This window comes from Megascapheus bottae, chromosome 16 (genome assembly GCF_031878675.1).
Source record: "Megascapheus bottae isolate mThoBot1 chromosome 16, mThoBot2.hap1, whole genome shotgun sequence".
Taxonomy (NCBI): Eukaryota; Metazoa; Chordata; class Mammalia; order Rodentia; family Geomyidae; genus Megascapheus; species Megascapheus bottae.
Window position 1 is genome coordinate 17,850,264 of NC_143524.1, and position 22,209 is coordinate 17,872,472.

A 22,209-nucleotide genomic window follows, 5' to 3' on the forward strand; every position below is an offset into this window, starting at 1 on the left:
ATGGGTTTTGAGTGGTCAAAAAACATTACAGCTCTATATTTGTATGCCACTCTGGAGACTCATATTTCTCAAATGTATTATATTGTATCAGGTGAAGCAAAGTTAAATAGGGAATGAATATATTCATGAGGGAAAAGAGGTTGGGGCAACTTCCATAGTACATGCAATCCTGAGTTAAATAAAAATAGGAAGGATGCAAAATCACAGTGAAATACTTACTGAGATTTTTGTGATTGGGTTAGGAAAAATATTAGATTTGTCTTTCAGTATTAAGTATATTCACATTCATTATGGAGAATTCTCCCTGGTTTTTTAACTCTTGAATATCTGAAATTTTTCTATTGCATATCAGATATTTTCAGACTGGTTCATTTATAATTATACCATTTAAAACTACTCAAGCAGCTGTGATCTGAAGATTGCAATTCAAGGCCATCCTGGGCAGGAAAGTCCAGAAAATATTTATCTCCAATAAACCAGCAAAAAACTGGAAATGACACTGTGGCTCAAAGTTTTAGGGGTTAGAATTGAGCATAAAACTTAGGGACAGTGCCCAGGCCCTGAAATCCAGGCTCACAACCAATAATAAACAAACAATCTAGTTCAAATCTATTCTATCTAGTTCCTAAACAAAGTCAGCCCATAAGCATGAAATTGCATCCATTTGAAATTTTATCAATATGAAAGATTGTTTAATTTTATTGTCTTAGTCATAGCATATTCATTCATTCACTCATGAGAATGAGTCAAGCAGTAGACTTTGCCTTCCACATAATGTAGAATTGATTCTAGATGGGTTCAAACAAATTTTATTGTCACACTGAATTTTGAGACCATTCAATCGTAAAGACAAAGGACTCTTTTAATCTGATAGCAGTTTTGAAGGTACACAATACATAGCAGTAGCATGGGTATTTAGTCACTAGTAAGAAATGACAACAAAATGTCTTCAACATATTTGGAAAATTAACATTTAGGCTAGAAAAAGGTGTTTGTAAGAAACATGTGGAGTTCATTTTGGTAAACGAACTCCAGGATATAGAAACAAGAGTTTTATCTGTGTGCTTGTTTTCCTTAATGGCTTTGTGAAGCTATTTCGTTTTTCTTCGTTTCCCCTAAGGTTTATCTTATGTTGTTACTGTATCTGACTTTAGTACTTGGTATATTGTACATATGTTTATTTGTATATTTGAAAATGGGGAGGTAAGGAGAAAACAAGATGAGTGGGAGATAGTAGGGGGAGGAAAAACATAGGAGAGAAACATGGGAAGGGTAACAAAGTCATGCACTCACTCTCTGATAAATATAACTGCATCACCCCAACAATAAAATTTAAATAAAAGTATGTGATGATTGGTGTCACTGAAAAGAAGACAAATATTTAATCCTGATAGCAACTCAGGAATCTTCAAGATAACTCAATCCATCACTGGCTGAAAAGTATAGAAAGAATACTTCAAAGCCATACTTTGGTTTAAAGAAGTCCTGGGTACACTAAACACCACCAAAAACTTAGGAATTATTTTTTTGTGTTCAGCCAGAAAGACTTTCTAAAGACTGCAGCAACCCGCCATCTGACCCAAGGACTTTAATTACAGAACTCGATATTGTTCATGAGATACTGGCATTCACAGGCAGGCAACAGTGATGGGAACTCCACCATTGAGATTTCACAGGAAGACATGGAAGGCCATGCAGCAGGTGGCAGATACTGTCTTTTGGTCAATATGCCTGATGAGGCAATTCATGGAGTTGTTAAACATGAAATTGAAATTGCAGGGGAAGTAAGAACAAAGAGAACAGCCCTGGCCAATATTTACCCAAGAAAGATTCAATGTCCTGGAACATCAGTAATGCCACAGGAACAGAGAAGCACAATACCTTTGAATTCAGCATTCATGCAGCGTGTGCCTCAGATGTCAAATCTGGTTCAGGATTACATATTTTCCCTACTGGGTTTCAGTCTTGTTTTAATTTATTTCCACCTTATTATTATGCTTTCTTTTTCTTTTGAGAAAAAAATTTATATTTTTCCCATCTTCCAGTCATTTTCCTTGGAAACATATAACTATTTTTTATTATTATTGTTACTATTATTATTGTTCTTATTATTTCCTACCATGTTCACATTTGAGACTGTATACATCTTCCAAGAGGACTTGGAGTTGGAATTCTAAGCAATGTCTAAAGAGTAAAGACATTTTAGGATTCTTGGAAGTAGACTGCAGGCATTTTGCCTTAAGAAATGGGTGTGTGTCTTCAAGTACTTGGAGTGAAATAATAGTAGTTTGAAGTTTAAATGTCCTCCAAAGATCCAAGTTTTAATGGCTTAGTCCTCAAGCAGTAAGATTTGAGAAAATTTAAAGGTGAAGCATAATGGAAAGACCCTGGGTCATTGGAGAGTTTAGGGAACCTTGTTGGGTTTTTTGTTTTTGTTTTTGTTTTGTTTTTGTTTTTGGCCTTCCTTTCAAACCACCATCCATAAGATGAGAGGGCCTGTTCCACCTCACACCTCCACATGGCTCATGGCTTCACTACAGGACCAAAGACCGAGTTCCAGCAATCATGGACTAAAACCTCTGAATATGTGAAACAAAACAAATATTGTCCCTTTAGAAGGTGATTTGCTAAAGTAACTGAAATCTGAGTAACATAGCTTTTAAAGACACCATCCAAACTGTAACTCCCAAAGCAAAGATAAAAGTTGGGCATTATGGCATGATCAGAGGAAATTATTAAAATCTTCATCCCGTCCCCTTGAGAATAAAGTATGATTATGTATGGTGGGAAGATATTAGGGCAACAACAATAATTTAGAGGATGCTAATTGCCGACTTGGAGTCCTGGAAAATATTGAATATTGGAGTTATAAAGAAAAGTTGCCAACACATTAGGAAAGTTTGTGTTGACTGATGAAGGATGAAGAAAATCTAACAGTAAAAATTTTTAGTTTGCACAATGATGATGAGTTCATAAATAGTAATGAAGAGGATATGTAAAATGCTTAGTTTTTGAACATGATCACTAGTTGGCTTTCAGACACAAATCGAAGTGGAAATGTCAGATTTCAAGAGTGTATGAAAACTTATTTTATGGGGATGGTTGAGCTGATAATATTACACAGTAATCACCAAGAATTATGTTGAAAGTGTAATTATGTAGGACATGGTTATTGATTAATTTTGATTATGATTATCAATTAATCATTTTACCAGAACAATAAATTAACATACATGATATAAAATATATAATATGTAACATATGATATAAATAAATGCCCAAGTCTTTCCATAGATGTGTGTATTATATAGATGCAAATATTTAATTTACATAATTTAAATATAACAATTTAAATTAATCGATTCAAATATAAATCTTGTATTATATATTATCTAAAAATATATACTTATGTATACATATTTAAACATATAGATAGATTATATATTAATTATGCATAATATTTATCATTGTCCCAAACTCTGCATTGGCTATACCATTTTACTATGCTGCTTTTCAAGTCTTACATATGTTATGCAGTACTTAGAATTTTATTTAGCCTTCATGACTTGAATTAATGGAAGAATTTCTGCTGCAACAATATAAGTAGAGATTAAGTGATAAATTATATAACTGAGAAATGAAGATATGAACTAATAAAAGGATCTCACAGAGCATAGTAATGCCAAAGACTTATACAAACTCAAATAATTCCAGAGTTTGCTTGCCACAAATGGACTCTTGAATTTGCCTACAATAGTTATCAGAGCTGGTCCTGGCTGAGGGTGTCCAAATCCAACAGGAGCGAGGAAGTCATTAAAGAGAAAGAAATTGATATGGGATAATTTTCCAACAGGAGAAAAAGATAGGGGCATTGAGAGGAACCTTTAAGACTGTCACAGAACACAACTCTGTGTAGTCGTTTCCCTAGAGATCAGCTGCTGAAAAGCTGAAAGTTGCCCTTTCTGGGGTCTTTCCATAATTCCAGAGTGTTAACATTTTTCATTTCCATTAGAAAAACCATTATGCCTTTTTGCTCCCATATCAACATCCAAGTCAGAATGGAAGGGGTAATTAACTTCATGAGTGTTTTACAGATAACTGAGAGTTTGAAGTTACCTCTACATAGGGCTATTTGGTCAGGCCTGAAGATTTAATTGCTATTGGGTGTTCATTTATAATTAGTTTTGTTTACTTTCTTATACCATTAGTACACTTATTACAAGGTTGATACAAATAAATTTTATGCCAATTACGTGAGAAAATAATTGGATTTTATTAATCCAGGAATTCAGACAATCAATTAAGGCACAAGTACTTGGTCTCAGTCACCTTATTATTCCTAATGCTAATTAATCACAAATACCATGGGCTGCTTAGAAATGAGTACTTTATTCCATCAGACAGCATTAAAAAACATAAAAATCTATTTTAGTGAGAATGGTTGTGTCTCTGGAAAAAAATACTTATTTTCACAGAATGAGATGTTATCTAAGAAGGAGATAGCATCATTCTGAGATGTGGTGAAATGTTCATTATATCATTCCTAATATATAATTTTGACAAATGAACAGATGATTGACCTCTCACCATTTCAAACCTAACAATGTGTCAAGTGGATCAGAAACTTAGGTGAGCAAATTAATTCATAGAGACTAAAACTTTATTTATTAAATTGCTTTAACATAATAAAGGCAAAAAGGCAAAAAAATTGCACATCTCTATGTCCCAGTTTTCTTGCTGTCAAATGAAGGAGGTAATAGCAATATTTGACACAAAGATTTATTATTGACTATAAAGAAATTACTGGGACATTTGGGAGGTCACCTGTGATTGTTTTATTTCCTCCCATCTACTTTCTCCCACATCACTGAGCATCTGTAAAACTCCAACTCACAGTTGGGAGAAGAGAGGTATTTGCTAGAACAATAAATTATCAGAATTTCAAACTCTAAATAATCGGTTGGAATAATTTAATGGTTGATGATTGATAATAATGAAGAACCCCACACAGTTATTTTAATGCAAAATATCTCTTCCGAATGGTGACAACATTGCTTCTCAGCAATAGAGACAGTAGATTGTACGTCACAAGATATCACTCCAAAATATACTGTGAAATCTTGCAAGTTATTCAGGGCTTCATTTGTGTAGTTGTCAATAAACTAACTCTGTAATTTACTTTTTTGTCTTTTCTCTTCTGATACTCGCAATTGCTACACTTGTGAGATAAGTGCTTTGCCACTTGGCTATATCCCAGTCGCTGTAATTTCCTTTTTTACACTATGGATTTCATATGATGAGAAAGAAATTTTGTTTCATACTATATCATTTCTCACAAAGATTTAGTTTCCATTTGAAGTAACTCTTTCAGGTTTTATATAATTTTAAAACACTTGTCATTTCTGGGATATCTCCTTTACATATTTTATGTTTCTTTGAGTACATATAATGCTGAAAGTCATTCATTAGTCACTTTCTATTTTTTTCTTTTCTTTTTTTCAGGGTGATCCCAATGTTTTAAGTCAGGGCTTCATAACTCCTAATGTTTGCTTAATCAGCAGAGTCTCTACCTCTTGAACCATGCCTCTAGTCCAGATTTTAGCTGGTTATTTTGAAGAGGGAGTATACTGGAATTTTTTCCTAGTTTGATTTCACTTCCTAGTGCTCTGCATCTTGACACCCTTTGTAACTATGATTATAGGCCTCTAACATAAGCACCTGGCTACAAATTGTTTTCTAATTAAGATGGCAATCCAAAATTATAAATACTTCCATCTAATAAGTAGAGTTTTGGAAGAATTAAACCTGTGGTCCTTATTCCGAGCTACCATCTCTTCTGTCTCAAGTTTTCATGACAGACATAATCAACATCAGCTCATATCCATGACTAGCGTAGATAATATGGATGATATTCAACTAACAAAAGACATTTTTTACTGAGAAAGGTAACAATCTAAGTGCTGGAGAAATCTAAAATGCTTTTGAGCACACTGAAAGGCTTAACATGCTTGGGGAGCAGTCATTGAGTCTATCTGTGGATAAAATACACAAAAAGAAGAGGGGAAATATAGTTAATTTATGTGAGGGTAATTTCTGACTTTTTTTGAGGTCAAGCATCCTTTTTCAAAGCTTTATTTATGCCAAGGCAAGATCAAAGGTATCTGTCTTCAGGTTTAATATGTTACTACTGTAATATATTATTTTCTCTCAAATGTGTAACCACTCTTCTTTTGTTTTTTTTTTCAGACATATCATCCTTAAAGCATCTGTTTTTCTTTAAAGTACTTTGAAGTTGCTAAGGGAATATTCTCTCTAGAGAAGCAGACTACAATTAACTTTTGGAAGAAAATGGAATTCAGATTTCTATAATATTTTGTAATCTCAAGGGCCTGTTTTCCCTACTTTCATTTCACTTCTGATAATTCACCTTGTAAGGAAAAATAATTAAGTTTGAAACTTAATTATCAGCAGAATTGCATATATATCAGCTAATATTAATTACTAATATAGTGAAATACTTTTTCTCCCAGTCTATTTGCACAATGCTACACAAAAATCAAAACAAATTACACTATCCTTGAATAAAATTTCCTAAATCTCCTAAATTGTAGGTTTAAAATTACATAAAAGATGGAGGTGTGGGCCGGGAGTTTGGCGTAGTGGTAGAGTGCTTGCCTAGCATGCACGAAGACCCAGGTTAGATTCCTTGGTACCACATACATAGAAAAAAGCCGGAAATGGTGCTGAGGCTCAAGTGGTAGAGTGCTAGCCTTGAGAAAGTCCAAGGACAGTGCTCAAGCCCTGAGCCCAAGCACACGACTGGCAAAAAAAAAAAAAAAAAAAAAAAGATGGAGGTGTATAATTCAAACTATTATTGTGATTAAACTAGAGAGATGAAACTGGCTATAAGATAGATCTAAAAACTTTAAGAAAGAATATTAGGGACCTTCTAACTTGTATTCAAGTCATAATGATGAAGTTGGTTATTTTCATTCTGTGGGGTCTTTACTTTCTTTGATTTATAGCCAGTCTAGATTGGAAACTTAAAACACATTGATGTAATCATACTCAGCCAGCTACAATATAATCCCATGATTTCCTCAAGATTTTTGTCTACTTCCTCAAACTCAATATAGAACCAATGCTTAACTTTGACTTTGAGATGACGACATTGGAGCTAAAATTTTATCAGAAATCATTATAACATTAAAATATTTCCATATCCAAGGTTAACACGTCTTTTTGACAATGTTTTATAAAATCCATAATTATTTTGTGTTTTTCCTCTAAATGTAGGTAGACTTTAAATACTGTAAATTTCTAGAGGGTGGTGATTGTATTTTCTTTGTCATCTATTTCCCTAGAGTAATGTGCCTAGCTAAGTACATCCAATAATATTCTCATAAAACTATGAGAATATTATTCATCTATCATAAAATCTCTAATCATAACAAATTCCATACAGTGCCTCTCACCAGCCCTTGACCATCATCCTTTAATAAAATAAAAATATAAAATGTCTTGAAGAAACAGAGTTAATTTGGATCTGTGCTTAATTGAAGCTCTAAGATCTTTTCCCTGGATTATATGGACATGTAGAGAACTTTTCAGCATAAATATATGTCTGCTCTCTTAACATTACATTATTTAAGAGTAAATGGTGATTGTATTAATAGATATATCTAGTCCCAGACCTGACAATAATATTCTGGTAATAAAATCTATACTATGCATAATAAGAGAAGAGTAAATATGACCAGAGACTTCATGAGAGATTAACAAGTCCTTAGAGATAGCAAAACTGACACTGATTAGAGTGATACACCTCACGCTTTTCTGTCCTCAGGTCAGGCGGTCAGCATTGACACAGCACTGTTGAAACATGTGAATAATAAACCTTTACCAGAAGAGCCATATTCAGGCTTATTTTTTTCTTTATATGTAAGTCATGTCACTGGTGATTGAAGTAATTTGACATTCTGAAGTACAGGTGTTAAGAAATTTCTCTGTATCCTGGCTATCTGGAGTAAGGATCCACTCTACGAACCAAATAGTCAGCCAGACTATTATTCATCCAGCACCAACTATTTTGCCAACTCCATGAACATCCCGCAGAAGGCACCTGCAAACCACATCTCTACACATTTCATAGGCACGATTGTCTGAAAAGCTCTCCATAGCATTTTGGCATCAAAAACCTCAAAGATGTTTAGGCGCTCTTCAATTTTTTTCCACCAAAGCTAAAGAGGAAACAGAACTTCTGCAGGAGGGAAAACCCACAGTTGCTACTAACAAATTACCACATTTACATAAAGAACCACTGTGCTTGACAGTGACCTGTCATCTGTCAGGGATGTAGGATGTTGATAGTCCCACTACTATTGTGTTGGACTTTATCTGTGCATTTAAGAACTATAGTGCTTCTTTAATGAAATTGAATTGCGAACACTTGGTGTGTATTTGCTATTAATGGCCTCCTCTTTATGTATTGTTTGCTTTATTAATATCAAATAACTTCTTTTGATTAGACCTTGTTTCCAGGGTCAATTTTTAGAAAAAAATTGTATTAATTACACTGATAATATTTGTACTGGTTATTGAGATACATTTCTGTAGTCAACAAATAAGTGGTTGTGTTTTTAATCCAGCATGCTATTCTGAATTTTTGATTGCCTATTTTAGACAATAAGCATTCAATGTTAGCAATGAAACATGTATAGTTTTTTTTACTCCTTCTCTTCTTTTGTGATATTACTTATTTTTTAGGCCTTGTTTTCTAATCTACTCATATAGTGAGAATTACTCTTTACTATATTTTCCAGTTGGCATTTTTAGAACCCTCTATATGATGATCCTTTGAGTATCTTCCAATGTGCTGATTTAATGTTCATGATTTTTTTCTTTGCTTATATTGGAAAGGTTGTATTTCTCTTTCAGTTGTGAAGGATAGCTTTTCTGGATACATTCATCTAGGTTATCAGTATTTCTTTTTCTTTTCAGGATTTAGAATATATCATTCTGTGTCTTCTTGCTTGTAGGTTTTATTGAAAAACCTAATGTTTTTATGGTGAGTTTGCCTTTATACATGAACTGTATTTTTCTCTTCAAACCTTCAATATTCCTTCTTTGTTCTATTTACTTGGTTTTCAAACTATGATATTTTTAGTTAGTGGTATTTCTTTTACTTTTTTGCTAGCACTGGGACTTTAGATTCAGGGCCTTATACTTATAGCACAGCTTTTTGTACACAACTGCTGCACTAACATTTGAGATAACTGAAAATAAGAATCTCTCAGATTTACTTTCCGAGACTAGCTTTCAACTATGATCCTTAAATTTCAGGTTCTTGCGTGTGTAGGATTATGATGCGAGCCAGAGGTACCAGGTTTAGGTGTCTGTTTTTGACATTTTTCCTGTTTGATGTTCTGAAAACCACTTTTACCTGGATGATCCTGTTGCAAGACTGGTGAAGATTTCTTCTAATATTTTGATACACGGACTTTCCATCTATTTAGATGATCCCTCTTCTCAATTTACCAATCCATGTTTGCTCTTTTGAGGCTACAGCAAATGGCTACATGTTCTACTTGTGTGTTATTAGCTTTATTTTTAATTTTTCTGTGGTTCGCTAATTCCTCTAACTTTTCTTCTGTCCGTTATACATTATTTGTGATAATTCTTTTGTATTTGTGTGGTTTTTCAGCAATATTTTGTATTGGGGCTATTGTGACTTCCATTTCAATCATTTCTTTTGTAGTTAATTTTAGTTTTTTGAGTTAATATAACCATGTAAACTAAATGGGATTCATTTTAACATGCCTATAGATGTAGATAATGGACATTTAAAAAAGTCACTGACCTTTAGCATATTTACATTCCTCCTTTTTCTTCTCCCATTTTGAACAGTATTTTTGGAGCTCCATTACACTACGTGTGCTGGGGGGGAGCGTGAGAGGGAGAGGGAGATAGAGAATTTGCATGGGTGTATAATAGTCTTTAATCTTCTGAAAGCTGCAATATCCCATCTTTTTCCTTGGATATTCTCCCCATATATAGAGATCCTTTTTAAATTCATGTCAAAGTACATTTATTATTAGTAGGATCATCCTCCTTTTTAGGTTTTAGGCCTGTATCTTATAACTGAATAAGAACCTATGATCGTCAGCTTTTTGAGCTTCATCTTTCTCAATAATTGCATGCATTTTTCTGAAGATGGCACAATTTATGTTATGACTAAGCAATATTCCAGGGTTTGTGTGTATGTGTTGCATTGCTATTCTTTGGATGCATACCTAAGGGTATAATTGTTCAGGTTTTTTTTTCCCCCAGAATTGTAAAGTAGCACTACATTAAAATTAAAATTTTCTCTACAGAAAAGAAAACAATTAGCAGAATTAAGAGAATACAAGCAGAATTGTGGAATATTTTTCTAACTCCTCAATGGCTAAATGAGTTATGTCCAAAAGAGCTCAAATATTTTAACAGCCAAATATGTGGAAGAAAAAAATAATGTAATTGAATGTATAAATAATTGTATAGACATTTCCCAGAAGAACAATTAGAAATGATTAAAAAATACAACAAGAAATGTTCAACATATACAGCCATAAAAGAAATGGAAGTACGACCTACACTAATTCCATTTTACCTTTATCAGAAAGGCGAAATTTCATTTTGATTGTTTTTCTGAACTACTAGATTTAATATGTTCTTGCTTTTTACCCTTTCTCACATCTTTCTTCTTGTCATTTGTATCTTTTTAAAATTAAATATTTTTCAGGTGCTTAACCTGTATTGTTTATTTTTGTTGATTATATTTCCTATTGTTCTCTTGTTTCTTTTAAATTCTATCATTTCACTAACCATGTTAAAGATGTTATTATAGAATTTGTACTTTTGCAGTGTCAGGTTGCTATTCTTTGGTTGTATAATACATAGTCCCTACAAGCTGTAGAGAGCTTCTTAGCATACGGGCTTTACTTGGTTTCAGCAGGCCCTAGATGTCCTTCATTCATTTTCAGAGGAGGCTGTGGAAGTTTTAGGATTCAGCATATTTGAACAGGATCTATTCATTCTAATTGCTGTTGAACACATGTCAGGATGTATTTTTCTTGGAGGATTTCATTGTCATGACCATCCTGCCTATCAGTCCACATCCCTGTAGATGGGAGAAGGCTAAAATTATTGTGGCTGTGACAAACTCAACAGTGAACACTGGCATTCAAGAGGCAATATGGAGTCTAAACTCTGGCAATGGGGCTCATTCCTTGCCTAGGACTGTGAAGTTTCTGGGCAATATCCACTATTCACTTTTGCACTGCAGTGAAATTCTCTGTAGGACTGAATTTACTCAATAAGTATTTTCTTAATTTGGCCACTGAAGTGTAATGGTACACATATATAATTACAATATTTTAATGAGAATGTCAGCAAATTTGAAACACATATTTTTGCTTTCATTAAAACAAATATCATGCTTTGTTTTAAAAATACATTTTGATTCTAAATGTCACAAAATAGCCCTAAACTTTCAATGAATTGAAACAATCGTTTACCATATAATCAAGCCAAATATTGGAAGATAGTATACTAAGCTACATAAAAATTTAATTTAAAATATTCCTATTTATTAGATTTTAAAATAAAACAGTAAGTTATATTCAGTTCAGACTTCTAAATACCAAAGCACCAATGTACTCTAAATAAAATTATATTTTTATTCTTTTTTAAACCTAGTTATACTAACTGATTTAAGCATTTACCTCGAATATTGACCTATGTGCCTTATTTTAGTCTATAAAAATATGTCAAAACATCTTCTAAGCATTAACTGTATTTTCAAAACCAGGAATACAACATCATTTTTTTCATATATTTTTACTGTAATTCATAGAAGGGTTACATGATATTTGCCAGATAGATGGTGCATTAATTCCCATACATTGATAGCCTTTCACATGTCTTGGTCCCCATTTCCCTCCCCCCCACCCCCACCCCTCATCTTGTTTTCCCCCATTCCCTATCCAATTTCAAATAACCAAATACAAATATATCCGATATATCAGGTAACAAAGAGAGATACAAAGTGAGATCATTTTTATTTCACCCAGATTTCTATGCATTTCTATTACCATTATAATTTAATGTATTACTTTAATTGGTTTTCTTGCTAAGAGATATCTAATGCGAATGTGTGCACAATTAAGTAAGCAAAAATATGCATTTTACAAATATTCGAAGACTTATATGAAGAATATGCCTAGAATTTTAAGAAAATTAAAAGGAGCAGTTCACAATTCCCAATAAAGTTTATACCACTCCCACTGAATTATCTAAATTATTCTTCCCAAACTGGCCTGTGTTCAGTCTTCCACTTAAATAAAATGAATTTTAACAGGTTTGCGATAACTTCTCATGGTAGTTTATTTTGCATTTTCTTAATGATTTGTTTTTATGAACATCTTCCATTTTTTTGTTTTGTATTGATTTGTTCGTGATAAGGCTTGAACTCTGGCCTGGGCACTGTCCCTGGGCTCTTCAGCTCAAGGCTAGCATGCTACCACCTTGAGAGTCAGGGCCACTTCATATTTTATGGTAGTTAATTGGAGACAGAATTTCATGGACAAACAATCTCTTTATGGAAGCTGTCTGGGGGAATCCCAACTACTATTAACACAAGTTGAAACATTAACACTCTTGAAAACCCCTTCCAAAGGAATTGGGTAAAGTTGAAAATAGCTTCAGTTACGTACACAGAGTCTTTTGACATAGAGCTTGTTTGAATTTTATTTTATTGTCAGGGTATTGTATAAAGGGGATACAGTTATATTCATCAGGTAGTGGGTGCATTGCTTCTTGCATATTGATACCCCTTTTCATGTTTTGGTACCTGTTTCCCTTCTCCACCCCCTCCCAATCATCTTGTTTTCTCCCTTTCACTTTCCTATTTCAAATAAACAAATAAACATATATACAATATACCAGGTAACAAAGTCATATATAGTAACCACATGAGATGAACCATGGGGGGAAAAAAAGAGAAAAGAAATAACATAGTGCATTAAGAAGAACTTATTTGAATTTTTATCTTGGGTTATTTTCTGAAATATATAGTCAATGTGTTGTGCATATTCTTTTGAGATAAGAATATAAAATAATAGCCATGTGTTGGTGGTTCATACCAGTAATTCTAGCTAATCAGGTTGCTAAAATATGTGGATTCTTCTTTGAAGCCATCCCGTGCAGAACAGTCCATGAGATTCTTATCTCCAATGAAGCACAAAAAGCTAGGAGTAGAGCGGTGGCTAAAAGCAGTAGAGCTGTGTTCCTAGATCAAAAATCTCAGAGACAATGCTCAGGATCTGAGTTCAAACCCAAGGACTGGCACAAACACACCCTACCCCCACTGGCAACAAGAGAATAAAATATTAAATTCATTTTTTCTATTTTTTGATGCTACTATTGAGGTTTGAACTCAGGATCACATTTGCTTGACCTGGCTTTTCTTCTCAAGCCTGGCACTCTACCATTCAAGCCACACTTCTACTTTTGACATTTTTCTATTAATTAGAGATAGTAGTTTTACAAGGTCAGCTTTGAACCATGAAATCAAGATCTCAGCTCCACAAGTAGGTAGGATCACAGGAATGACCATATAGTGCTTGGCTTAAAGACAGATCTTTTGCATATCACTACTGTCATGAACAGTTGATATAAAAACCCAAATTTCTTTGAACTGATTCACGAACTATCTCTGAAAATAAACTGTCCCTCAACTGACTCATTTTTGGATATTTGGTTCAGATTTCATGCAATGAAAAGAACTTAAAATCTCAAACCTTTAATAAAGTGTATTACAAATACCTTAAATTACACTGAATGTATTTTTTTTGACCACTGCCATTATAGGGGCAAGAAATATGAACAAATTCACTTAGTAAAACTTTAAATGCCCATTTTGAAATTTTAAAGCAAAACTTATTTCTCTTAATTAAAAATGCATGCTATGTATTTAAATTGCATAATTTATTTGTGATAGAATCAAATTCATGATATAAGAACTAGCTGTCAATATATACAAAGAAATTCCTCTGAGTTTGTAAGTAATCATAAATGTTTGCAGTGCAGTTCTGAGTTCATGCACATTTTCACTCAAAGCTTCAAAAGAGGATCTACTTTTCCCCTCCTAATTTCTTTGAGTATTAATTTTGCAAAAAATAGTGTTATTGTGTATATTTCGTGTGTATGAATAAAATACAGAAAGAGTGTTCATTTCCACTACACCTTCTTTTTTCTTCTCCCTTTTAATTTTATTTTACTTTCAATTGTATTTTTTGTCGGGGTAATATATAGTTACATTCATCAGGTAGTAGATACATTACTTCTCGAATATTAATATCCCTTCTCGTGCTTTTGCTCTAGGCTCCCTCCCATTAATCAATGAATCCCTTTCGTACTCCTTTCATGCATTTATTTTGTTGTTGTTTTCTGTTCTAGGTTGGAGGGTGTGTTACACTGAGCATATAAAAGAACATGTGATCTTTGCCTTTCAGAACCTGGTTCATTTCAGTTAACATATTCCATCCATTTTCTTGAAAACAATGTAGTTTTCATTTCCTTCATGGCTGAGTAGTGCAGCGTATATTTGTGCCACATATTTTTGTCTTTCAGTGATTAGGAGGCACCTAGGAGGAAATGGCTATTGAGAATAGAGTCCCAATAAGTGTTAGTATGCAGGTATCTAATTCATGTTGATCTTATTTTTAGAAAAACAATATTTTATTGTTATTATGAATTTTAGGTCCAGAGATGTTACAATTATTTATTTATTTCTCAATTTTTTCTTGTTTGCTTGTTTTCATTTTGACAAGCTTTCATTTCAGTCTAGGGTGAGATGAACTCTGACAATAGTATTGATTTCTATTTCACTTATGGATAAAAGAAGTTGTGAATTTTCAAATACATGTATATGTATGCACATTCAACATATTATTTATATTTTTGTTATTTACTTGCATTATATTGTTCATGTATATGCCTGAAACATGTATTTTCAGTTCATTTGCAAACTTACTGATAGGATCAGTAGATGTTTTGGTGCTTAAATTTTGTTCTGTATTCTTGATATGAATTCCTTGTAATGTGAATAGCTGGAAAAGATTTTTCCTTATTTGATAAGCTGTCTGCTGAAGTCATGGTTTCCTTTGAATTTTTTTAGTTTTTTTCATTATCTTTAAGTAGATATACAAATGACCTGCCATTTAACAAAGCAGTTTATGAATCCAATATATCTTGATCAATGTAAACCCTTTCAAATTTCTCTTCCTACCAACATCTATTACTCTACTTAATTTTGTAGGCATATATAGAATTATATATATATATATATACTCATTTATATATGTATATATTTAATTTTATTTTATTGTCAGGGTGATGTATATAGGGGTTACAGTTACATTCATAAGGTAGTTCCTGTTGAACTGGTTCATCTTTTGTCCTTTATTTCATCTTGTTTTTCCCCTTCCTTTTCCTGATTCAAATAAACAAATAAATGCACACAAGGTACCAAATTCAGATATAGCAGAAACAGAGGGTAGATCTTAAGGAAAAGAGAACAAAAAAGAGATGGAAAAAATAAAAACAAAATAACTTCCCATAGTGTATTTAAAACAATAACCACAAGGATAAATCACTTGCTTCTCTATCCTGGAGTTCATTTCTCTTAGCCTCTTCCTATATGGCCACATACACATAGCTTTTGAGCTATTGTGCTCCTCTGCTAGAGAATCCTACTTGTGTACTAATTGCAAATGAGGGAAACCATGGAGCCTATGTTCCTTACTGCACTTAATATGACATATTTTCCTAGTCTTCCCATTTTCTCACAAATGGGGCAATGACATTCTTTCTGATAGCTGTATAAAAGCCCACTGTGTATAAATACCACAACTTCTTGATCCATTCATCTACTGATGGGCATCTTCTAGGTTGGTTCCATATAAATTCTGCAGTGAATATGGCTGTGCTAGTAACTTTAATATGTCCCGGTTCCTGGACATTTGGGTAAATGCCAAGTAGTGGAATTGCTGGGTCGTTAGGGGAGCTCTTTGTTTAGTCTTTTGAAGAACTGCCACACTGCTTTCCAGAGTGGCTGAACAATTTTATATTCTCACCAACAGTGTAGTAGCGATCCCTTATGCGATTCTTATCAGTATTCCACACATACAGACCTCTTCATGTCTTATTCAGGCTCTACACTCTTTAGGTAGACAAACATTCAAAGCCAGCACTTGGCAGGATAGTACAGGACTCCTGCTAGAACTTCATAGAGATAGGTTAATGCCAGAACTTTATGTTCCCCAAGCTATGGACTGAGGTGTCTCTCAAAATAGCTTTTTGCCACTGACCATAAATGAATACTAGGAATGGAGTAGCAAATCCAAGACCTATGTCTGATTAGGGGCCAAATCTGGTTGATATTCTTCATCTCGTTTTCTGAATTCTTCCTCCTTCCCTCCTTTCTTTTCTCTCTCCCCCTCTCTCCCACTCTCCATTTCTTTCTCCTTTTCACCCAACTCCTTCAGCTGTATACTGTGTGTTATCTGCTCATTTTGCTGAGCCAATCTTTTCCACCTCCTTATCCTTTCCAAATTCTCTCTTACCTTGTGTTGTGCTACTTCTTTGTTATTGAGGGGCTGTTAGCCACCTCAAAGGGAATTGCCTTTTAGATGTTTCTACTATATCCCCTAGGCACGTGAGCAATCCATGGGTCCTGCTGATTTCCCATCTTCCATGTTGAAATCCATTAGGTTTGTTTGTTTTTTAATTGGTTGGATTCAACCTAGAAAAAAGAATACTAGAACAAAAGCCACCTCGAGTTTCTTTTGATAAGAGAATATTTTCAATAAAAGAAGTACAATTACCCTAAATAGATTTAAAACAAGACAAGGGTTATTTATTTTTCACAGTAATGAGATGGAAAGCACATTGATGAATTATTTCAAGTTCTGTTTTGTGTATTGGGAAAAGTTGTTTGGAAGAAAATAAAAGAATGGAGTTAACAACCATGATGAATCTCTAGTGGTTATCATGTTTATTTGCCTAACAGTTAAAAATTAACTATAATTCAATCTTTATATTTTAAGAAAAACTTAAAAAAAGAAGTTATCGCTATAACTCAAAGGTGAAGACTTTTGGTATGTGAAAAGCCCTGAGTTTTATTCCTAATAATAAAGGGAAAAAATTAAAGTGATACAATTTAATATTTATCTAATATTTACTAATACTTACTTTTACTCATTTGCTTTCATATCCTGTTTGAGAAACAGATTTCTGTGGCTTGAGTGCTAAACAATTTATTTGGACATTAGAAAAAATGATGTGATCTCTTCATATTCTATGCCTCTTCCTTAAGAAAATTTCTCAAAAGAACCAATACTTTTTTTAGAGAAAGCTGCAGAAACTTTATAAAAAAATATCTGATACATAATTTTCCCTAGTGATTTTCAAGTTACTATGAATGCCAACTTAAAAGCTAAAATGTAAAGCTATAAAATTCATCACAGTAGACAGTAAATAATTGACAAAGTAAAGAAAGACATCCTGAGTCAATGATTTTCTATGGGTGTTAAAAATACTCCAAAGTCTTCATGTGTCATGTTGATGATATATGCTGAAATTAAACAAAAAACGCATATTATAATATGATTACATTAGAAAAAAATTAAATGACAGAAAGGATATATACATTCCACATCTTCTTAGAATATTCTATATTTGCATACACAAAGAAAATATAGCATGTAAATATAAATATACTATGCAACTACAGTTTCATCAATTATAGAAATAGTAATTAAAATACTTGCATTTAGGCTGATATTAAAAAGGTCATATTTTATTGCTTTTGTGAGCTTTGCAGTAATAAATGTAAAATCATTAGATATCTTCTGCACTTTAAAGAAAATAGAAACTCAAGAAAAGTCTGTGAATATGCAGTGTGACAAAATAGTGAATATTTTATTTATGCATTCGAAGTCAAGTATAACAGATGTTTTCTTACTCATATTTTAAATAATAGTTATGCATCATATAAATGAATCCTAAATAGGATTAATTTGTATATTCATTATATATAAATGTACACACAAATGCAGAAGTGTGTATTAATACACATATATCATATACTTAGTGAAATATAGGATTAGAGTACAAACACTAGTAAAAATAAAATGTGAAACCATTAACTATATACATCTCTCAGAAACATCTATTAAATATTTAACTGAATATTATTTCAGTACAGGGAAAAATAAACTAAATAAGCAAGCATGGCATAATCTTTCCTAGTGTAGAACCCGGACTGATATATGATCACAGCTTGATATCTCCATAGAAGGCTGCACAATAATTAAAAAATTAATGTTTAGGAAATTAAGGTTATGTAAATTCAGTGAAAGTTCTGATCACATTTTCCCTGTAGCAAATGATCTCTTAAAGACAATCAGACATTCAGAGTGTTTGTTGAGTTTGCCTGTGATCCTGAGGATCAAAGCCAGGGCCTCATAGATACGGACCGAAGGTTTTCTGGAAGCACATCGCAGTCCCTCTTAGTACTTTCTAAAACATGTATAGTACTGAAATGAAATCATTCATATGTTTGAGGCAACTTGTGCCACTCCTGGTGCACTGTTTATTATTAAAGTGTTTTATCATGGACTTCCTGCCTCCTTAGGTTTTTTCTCATTCTATTCTGGTTTCTAGAATAACACAATAAATTCCACTTTCAAATTCAATATTTATATATGCCAGTGCCTCACAGCTCTTTTATTTTTGCTTCCATTCCACCTACATCCAGTGCCAACATTTATCAACATCTGGTAAATTAATTTTTACCAAAACTATTTTAACTTGACAGAAAGATAAAAGTAACTTGCAGTAATGAAGAAGTTTCATTGCAGAAATTAGGCCATCTGATTCTCACAGCCAGTCTTCTTACACCAGTGGAATAACCAGGAGATAGGAGTAAAAATTGTGACTCACTTAATCTCCTCATAGTTCAAATGAGTTTAGTAACATATTCTACTACATAGACTATTTTAAAAATTGGAAAAGACAACCCAGCATCTACACAGAACAAGTTTCTTGCATACAAATAAAATTATCCAGTTATTTTTTATCTTTAGGCTTTCATTATTATGTAGAGGAAATAAAGTATCTTTTTTTAACTTTAAAAAAACAATGTAGTTCTCGCTTCGGCAGAACATATACTAAAATTGGAACAATACAGAGAAGATTAGCATGGCCCCTGCACAAGGATGACATGCAAATTAGTGAAGCATTCCATATTTTTCCTGCTTTTTAAACTCCGGGCTCTCAACCATGGTAAGTCTTGGGTAAGAACTCAGAACAGTGAGGAATCTCCCCCCACCTTTTTTCTTTTTTTTTTTCTTTTTTCTTTTTTTTTGTTTTTGTTTTTATTTTCGTTTTGTGTGTGTGTGTGTGTGTGTTCTGTTTTCTTTTGTTTTGTTGCAGTTTTGTTTCTTTTTTTCTTTTCTTTCTTAAATTGGTATCATTGAAATCTCCTATATCAACCTCTCTCTTTTCTCTATATATTCTTCTTATTACTCTTCTTATTTTGATAAGTTTTATCTAAGTTCATCTAAACTTTCTACACAAATACTCTACCTGTCTATCACCTTAGGTCAGTTATCCTTACACGATACCCTTTCTTCATTACTATAATATTCTTACACTCCTGTATTATTCTTTTCCTACCTCCCTTGTTATCTTTCATATTATTTTTCTATCTCTGGTCCTCTGTTCACCCTTCAACTCTTATAATGCATGGATCTACATTTGATGGTTGTTGAGCAATGCTATGTATCTAGGTGTTCAATTATACTCTAGGTCCAGAGGGACTTAAATACAATAGAGATTGGATTGAGGGGCTTACTGTTTTGGTCATAAATTGGTCATCTATGATTGAATTAGATTTGTATGTAAGTGTACAAAAAGAAAGAGAGTGTTATTACCAATCTAAAACAACTAATATCTATTGTCAGTCAACTTAAAAGGTCTAGGTTGAAAAATTATAACCTTGTTAAGTACTAATCTTGCTCCCATTTTCAAATGGGCAGAATAAGAAATTCAAGAAAAATGTCAAATCAAGGAATAGCATCTCCCACCCAACATAAACAGGCAATGGAGCAGTCAGTGGCAAACCTAGAGGAGAGTCTTCCAAGTGCTATACAAATGCAATTGATAAACATCATTAATGAAAAATGTGAAAACATAAAGAAAGAGAAAAGGGAGGAAGCCACAGCTAAACAAGAGGAAACCATAAACCAGGTGATATGTGAAAAAGGGGAAGCCATAAAGGAGGCCATAATAAAGTTTTTTCAAAGAAAAATGGACGAATTCATACAATCCACAAACAAAGGGTGACTGAACTCCAACAAATGTCCAAAAAGAAGAAAGCTGCTGAGCTAACCACTCAAATGGAAATCAGGGAGCTAAAGAAATCCATACATGATCTAAAAGAAGAGATGCAAGGTATCAAAAATGAGCAATTAGAAGCAAGGAAGATGAAGAATAAAGCAGATAGCTTTGATAGCAGGTTAGACAATACAGAAGAGAGAATTTCCCGGGTTGAAGATAACTTAGTTGTTATAGAAAAAGAACAGAAAATGAGTCAATTCAAATCTAGGAAATATGAGAAAATGCTACAGGAGGCCCAAGATACAATTAGGAAGCCTAATTTAAGGCTAATTGGTATTGAGAAGGGTCTAGAGAAAGAGGTCAATGGTATTGGAAATATACTTCAGGGAATCATCTCAGAGAACTTCCCAAATATCCAGAAGGGCAGGCCCATCCAGATACAAGAAGCTTTTAGAACCCCAAACAGACCTGACCAGAAAAGGACATCCCACCACCATGTTATAATCTGAACTGGATCAATAGAGGCCAAAGATAAGATCCAAAAAGCAGTCAGGGAGAAGAAAACAATCACAAATAAAGGCAAAGCAATCAAAGTAACCCCAGATTTCTCCGCAGAGACCATGCAAGCAAGAAGAGATTGGAACGATATATACCACGCTCTGAAGTCAAATAACTACCAGCCAAAAATACTGTATCCAGCTAGGCTCTCATTCATAACTGAGGGAGCAATAAAAACATTCCATTCCAAGGAAAAGCTTGTACATTATGTAGAAGTCAAATAACTACCAGCCAAGAATACTGTACCCATCTAGGCTCTCATTCATAACTGAGGGAGCAATAAAAACATTCCATTCCAAGGAAAAGCTTCTACATTATGTAGCAACAAAACAAACAGTACAAAAAATTCTCAAAGATGTTCTACACATGGAAAACCAACACAAATGTAATACAGAGAAAGACTGGCACCTAAAACTCATTACATCTAAGTACCACATAAACTATCAAGACACAGGCCCTAATGAAAGCTTGTAAAAATGGCAGGAACTAATAAATATTTCTCAATCCTGACTCTCAATATCAATGGAATTAAAGCTCCAATTAAATGGCATAGATTACCTAGTTGGATCAAAAAACAGGATCCATTGTTCTGCTGTCTTCAAGAGACACATCTTACACACACACACACACACACACACACACACACACACACAAACACCTTTTGAAAATGAGAGGTTGGAATAACCTCTATCAAGCTAATGGCCCCCATAAACAGGCTGGAGTTGCCATCCTCATATCATATAAAATAGATTTCAAACTAAAATTAGTGAGAAAAGACAAAGAAGGTTACTACATACTACTAAAGGGATCTTTCCTCCAGGAAGACATAACCATCCTAAATATCTACATACCAAATCCCGGAGCTCCGAACTTCATCAAGCAAACTTTACTTTCACTGAAACCACGCATAAATCGAAACACAGTGATTGTTGGTGACTTTAACACACCACTCTCAACTTTTGACCGATGAACAAGGCAAAAACTCAACAGAGAAAACTTAGACTTGAACAACTATATAGACCAACTAGATCTAATAGACATCTGCAGATTATTCCACCCAGCAACAACAAAATATACGTTTTTCTCAGCAGCACATGGAACATTTTCCAAAATAGACCACCTTTTAGGGCATAAAACAAACCTGGACAGACTCAGAAACACTGAAATTATTCCTTGAACTCTCTCAGACCACAATGGCATCAAATTGTA

At 33.4% G+C, this 22,209-nt stretch overlaps 1 non-coding gene across 1 annotated transcript; it reads left to right on the top strand.

Moving 5' to 3' along the window:
- Window positions 1-19,247: 19,247 nt before the first annotated feature.
- On the top strand, window positions 19,248-19,354 carry LOC150052951 (U6 spliceosomal RNA). The gene has a single exon (XR_016538205.1). It is a non-coding gene; the product is annotated as a U6 spliceosomal RNA (small nuclear RNA).
- The last annotated feature ends 2,855 nt before the right edge of the window (window positions 19,355-22,209 follow it).